Source organism: Phragmites australis, chromosome 24 (assembly GCF_958298935.1).
Source record: "Phragmites australis chromosome 24, lpPhrAust1.1, whole genome shotgun sequence".
Classification (NCBI taxonomy): Eukaryota; Viridiplantae; Streptophyta; class Magnoliopsida; order Poales; family Poaceae; genus Phragmites; species Phragmites australis.
The window spans coordinates 13477031-13483030 of record NC_084944.1 but is presented as its reverse complement, the minus strand read 5'-3'; the positions used below and the strand labels follow the sequence as shown (position 1 = coordinate 13483030).

General features: G+C 44.1%; 1 long non-coding RNA gene across 1 annotated transcript; it reads left to right on the top strand.

Moving 5' to 3' along the window:
• Positions 1-2654: 2654 nt before the first annotated feature.
• LOC133906955 (uncharacterized) lies at positions 2655-3733 on the top strand. The gene is made up of 3 exons (XR_009907882.1): positions 2655-3281; positions 3370-3462; positions 3553-3733. It is a non-coding gene; the product is annotated as an uncharacterized LOC133906955 (long non-coding RNA).
• The last annotated feature ends 2267 nt before the right edge of the window (positions 3734-6000 follow it).

Here is a 6000-nt window from a genome sequence, read left to right as displayed (position 1 = left end):
CTCGAGTTGGACTGGACCTCCTGCTGTTGTTGGACGTCCTAGCTGCTCCTCCACGCCTCCAAGCCTTCCTCTATGTGTCTCCTTGTCCTCTCCATGATTCCTAAGCAATACATAATCATTAGGTAGTAATCTATTCTCAAAATTATATAAAGAGTTGCTTAGGAACGAGCTCACCTCTAAATTTAATTGTCGTGCGCGAGCTCTTGTGATTGGACCTTGAAAGTTCAATGGAGGATCATTGTATGTATCCGAGGGAGTGATGTCCTCATCAGAGGCCACTCCCAATAGAGGGCGCCCCGGTACAGAGGCCGCTCCCAATAGAGGACGCCTCGAAACAAGATGGAGCGGAAGAAAGCGGGAGGTGAGATAGGAGCCCAAGCCCGCATCAGCCGTCCTCCTCCAACAACAGTGAAAGCTCGGGCTCGTATCATAGCCCGAGCCCTGTTCCGTGTGATCGGGAGATCCGACGTCGGGAAAGTGACAACGACTACCATCCCGCCAAAGAGGTATTTAGTTAAGTCAATGCATTTTATACTTCTTAAATAGAGGAATATCTTCTGTTCATGTCAACTCTCCTTTTTTTTCTCTAGAGGGTGAGGGTGCAAAGATCTTCATGTCGATCATCTGCACCACAACATTCTGCGCCACAACCCATCGCTACCTCTGTGCCCAAAACTTCAGGTTGCTCTGGGCCTACACTGAAACAAAGAAGGGGCAAGCGTAGCAGAAACAAGTTGCCGTCCAGCATTTATACAATAACACAGGTCGGTGTTGAACGGGAGCCTGTTGCACCTCGTGAGGCCTGCACCAAATTCCGTAACAGTTGCAGATTTCTTGTTAAGGAGTACGTCCCAATCACTATAACTGATTGGCGGTTGCTACCGAATGAGATGAAGGAGTTCCTGTGGGCAACATTACAAAGAACCATCCGATTCCCCTTGGGAATAGAGGAAGCTGCCAAACAGAATGCATTGGAAACTATTGGAAAGAGCTTCCGGGGCTGGAAGAGTGTGCTGAATAAGGACTTCGTGAAGAAGAACCTGGTACCCTTTAATAAATACGGAAAGATTATGCCAGACCAATGGGCAGAGTTTGTTAGGCAGAAGACCACCTGAGGCCATCAAACTGGGTGAATCGTTCAAGCACCTTGCGAAGAAGAACAAGAACCACCATCAGCTGGGCTCATCTGGGTACACCCCTAAAATACCTGAGTGGAGGAGGCAAGAAAAAGAGGCTGCCAGGGCTGGGAAACCAAACCCTTTGGAAAATTGTGACGAGCGAAGCAGGAACTGGGTCTACGCTCGGTCACAACGAACCGAGTCTGGGGAATTAGCCTTCAATAGCCCCAAGACCATGGAGGTGACCCAGACCATTCAACGTATTGCTAAGGAAGGGTCTCTAGAGTCCGACAGGGAGAATGACCTACTTACCAAGGCCTGGAAGCATGGGTTCCCAGAAGCCGTGGGCCAGTACAAGACTCGTAATAGATATAAGAAGACCCTAGAGGAACAGATACAAGAATAGGTCAAGGTCCAATTCATGAAGATGTGGAATGAAAAAGAGAAGGAAAGGACGGCATTAATGCTGATAGAGCAACCAACGAGCCCAGGCTTTCGAAGCAGCGCCGGGTCCACTTAGGCCGATAATTAGAGATATCTTGTGGATGATATCACAGAGGCTACCCCCTGCATGCTACATGTTCCGGTCGGCAAGGGAGACTTCACTGTCGAGGCTGCCATAGGCCAGGCCATTCGAGGCCGTATGTTTCACAATCAAGACATTCCGGCCGGTTATGCCAGGGTACAAGTGGACTCAGTGCAGCCGCTTTTCATGAAGTACAAGCTAGACATTAGCACACCTGAGGGTATCGAGCTTCTCGATGAGGTTGTTGGCAACTTCATTCTGTGGTCCAGACGGGATATCATCTTCAGCCGTCAGAAGTCACAATCACCAGCGTCACGGCCGCCTCCGCGCCCAGCATCTCTGCCTCAGGCACCTTCGGCCCAGAGCTGAGCCTCTCCACCTTAGGCACCTCTGCCCCAGGGCCAAGCCTCTCCGTCTCAGGCACCTTCACCCTCGTGCCCAATATCTCCGCCTCAGGCATCTTCACATCATGCTTCACCTTCTGCGACTTAGGCACCTCCACCTCCACCACATTCACCTGAGCATCGGAGAGTTCCTGTCATGGTTACCCCCTACGAAAAGACTCTACCTGATCCAGTGAAGAGGTGGCTTCTGACCTCATCAAAAGGAAAGGCATCATCCGCTCAGGAATCAGTGAAGGGCGATCTCGCGAAAGAGATGTGCAAAACATTAAGTACCTCTCAGATGGATTTCTTGCCTACACTGGATGTTCCTGAGAAATATGAGCATGGCAAGCCATTTCTGCCATCATTTCAACTCAAAGAATGTTCATGGGAGATGAGGAAATTCCACGAATGGTACATGAGGGCATGTCGCGTGGGGTTCTCCATAATAACTGCTTCTGTCCCTGCTAACGTTTATCTAAGCAGAGACTTCTATCTCATGGTGGATTTTAATGCACGCTTTGTTCCGCCGCAACAAACTCGACGTCAATCTCATAAGCGCGTGGTGCCTGTAAGTGCCTACAATCTACCCTTACGTTCATATATCTACCAATGTATGCTACAGAAGCTAATGACTAGTGACTTGTTCTATAGGATGCAATTTAACGATGCGGAAAAGTTGAAGGCACCCGTTGGATTCATTAATCCACAACGAATTTTCCAGCCTAACATGGTTGTGAACTTGAGGACTGATGACCCCAAGATTAAGGGGAAGAGTAACAAGGAGAAATCAAGGGTCATAAGAGAAATGACCAAAACACGTAGGCTTGAAATGTCAACCTATATAAGAAGAGCTATTCTAGAAATGCAGGAGAAGGACTACATCTTGGCTCCCTACAACTTTAAGTAAGTGTGATACATCATGAACCTAACATAAGTATTCAACTTAATTGATCGATCAAGAATCTAACATAAGTATTCATGTAGCGACCACTATATCTGTATAATGCTGATGCCGAAGTCGAGCAAAATTGTGGTCCTTAACTCAGCCAATCTTCAACAAAAATCCTACCAAGATTTCATTAACGTTATACAGAGGTAAAGGAAATCTCCATACATAAAATTCATATAAATCATTTATGAATTGATAATTACTTATTGGCATTCGAATAGGGCATTCAAGTGGTACGTAATGAAAGGTGGAATACAGATACAGACAAGTTGGATGCGATGACGGTTCGTACACACTTTTCGGTAATAACACACTTTTAATGCTTGTATCTCACTATTTATGATGAAGAGTCTTATTGAACTAACGAATACGTTGCGTTTCTATTTGTAGTGCCACAAGCAAGGTTTCAATAGCGTTTTTTGTGGATACTATGTTTGCCAATTTCTTAGGGTAAACGGGAGGTACACAACGAACCCTAAGGACGTAAGTCATCATTGCACCTGCACATTCTTATTTGGTTATGTTTCCGTTGTCAGTAGTGTTTCAACTCTTTTACTTGTGTTTCCATTCCAGGCACGGATGATCAAATGTACCAACCAATCTCTCACATATGAAGATATCCAAAACATCCAATGTGACATGTGCCGATTTATTATGCATGAAGTCATCCACAAGAGTGGCAAATTCTTTGATCACGGAGGTGAATTAGCTAGCCATCCGAGGCTTTGTGAGTGGGAGAGAAAGACTCTTAACAATATAGGCTTGTGATGTCGTGAATATTATTGTACTTGTGTTAAATATTGAATTTGTGAAATCTTTGATGATGTTGAAATCTGTATTGAAACTGTATGAAATCTGGAGGGAATAAAATATATGCTTATTTTTTTAAAAGAAATACATACCACAGGTGGTTCTCTTACGGAACCGCCTGTGGAAATCTTTATATCTATAGGCGGTAGCTAAAGAGGGCCGCTTGTGGAAATCCATTTTCACAGGAGGTTCCTTAAGCCAACCGCCTGTGAAAATGGATTTCCACAGGCGGTCTGTTTTGCGCCTGTGGAAATCGTTCGTTTCCACAAGCATTCGGTCCCAGGCGGGTGCACTAAACGCCTGTGAAAAGGTGTTACCACCCGCCTGTGATGACGTTTTGTGTAGTAGTGTAATAGGAGCATTGCATGTTAGTTACTACTGCAACGGCATGTTTGCAGCGAGTGTGGAGCTCTTCAGCTTGCTTGGATGGCAATCTAGGATACACATTGAAACTGATCTTAATAATCGTGCCTAAGTGTTTTCTTTCTAGCTTGTTGGTTCCTTTCAAGGCTTTGCAATTTTGTTCTTTTATTTTGGCCATGTGCATCTTAGCTATGCAGATGCTAGGAGAAAACTCTTGAGTTGTATCACTTGGATGTAACATTAAGAGTTAATAAAGCTTTCCCTTTTCAATTTTTTTTACTTGATGTAATCATTTCACTGTTGTTTGTTAGCTAACAAAGCAAGCCACATACTAAAAACAAATACACGCGCCAGAGAGAGAGTTGGATGACAACCTTCATAAACTGAACATCTGGATAGCATGAGAAACATGAGGACATAAAGAGTAGATGTCCTTCTATCCATCTCTGTGGTATTTGATGTGAGGACACTAGGCCTGGATAGCATGAGAAAAATGAGGATATAAAGAGTAGATGTCCTTCTATCCATCTATGTGGTATTTGATGTGAGGACACTAGGCCTGGGCATTCAATTTTTTCGGTTATATCAGTTCCGTTTTTTTGGTGTTTGAATAATTCGATTTTTAAATCAGCAAACCAAAGATGCTAAAAAATAATGGAAAATCGTCTAGTTCGGTTTCGATTTTTACAGTTCGATTTTCACCAAAATTCATGTTGTACCTTCATGACTTCATGTTAGACCTGCTAGCGTTGCCGCTCCGATCCACAATATCACTGCCGTCAGTGCTCGAACCAAGGTGCCATCGTGCCACTTCCACCCGTGGAAGCCAAAACAGACCCAGGGAGAGCCACTGCCGCATGGATCCACGTGTCGCTGTTGCCAGATCCGCACTGACCCAAGACACCATCCCCGTCACCTCCTCACTGGTGCCACCGTGACCATCTTTGGGTGTGCTGTTGCTAACCAAGGTGAGCTTGATCCTGTTCTTCTTTTTCTTCCAACTAGCCACTCCATCGTTGCCTCCTTTTTCCCCTTTCCCACCTCAGCTGCCACCACCGCCTCTAACCCTAGCCGCCATTGTCTCAGTGTGGAGGGGGGGGGGTAGAGATATATATATATATATATTTATATATATAGAGAGAGAGAGATTGGCAAGAGAGTGTGAGAGAGGCCGGGTGAGAGAGAGATGAGACTGTCACATCCCCAAAACTCTAAGATAGTTATTAAACAAGAGCACATTATGACATCATACTTCATGTTGTTGGTTTTGATTTAAGTATTTTAAACATGTTTAAAAAATATTACGTTATTGATCAATACATTATTCCACTATATATATATTATGAGTGGAAATCATTTAGAGGTAGTTAGGAAGACCCCAAAATCATTTAGGAAGGAGAATATATAGAAAAGGAAGAAACATAATTTATGATCACTTACATCGCTTTCTATACATTTGGCCATAAGATACTTGTGTGATGATGACTTACATGATGATGATCTTGAGGAAGAGCTTCTCTTGGAGGAGTGGATGGTGAAGCTCTCATCACTTGAGGTTGAATCTTCATCTTCACTACCCATCTTTCTATGCTTACAAATACTTTGCCTCTTTCCCTTATCTCTCTCTTGTTCTTGGTCTACCTTTACTTCTTGATATGATCAATTATGTTGACAAGTTTTTCATGGAGATTGGATGATTAATCTTAGCGTTGATCCTCTTGAGGTCCTTCTCCAATCTTGAGATGACCTTGGTGATCTTGGAATCCATTTCTTCATCACTTGAGGTTCTTTTCTCATCTTCTTCATCACTCTCTTCCTCTTCATCACTCTCTTCATCTTCATCACCAT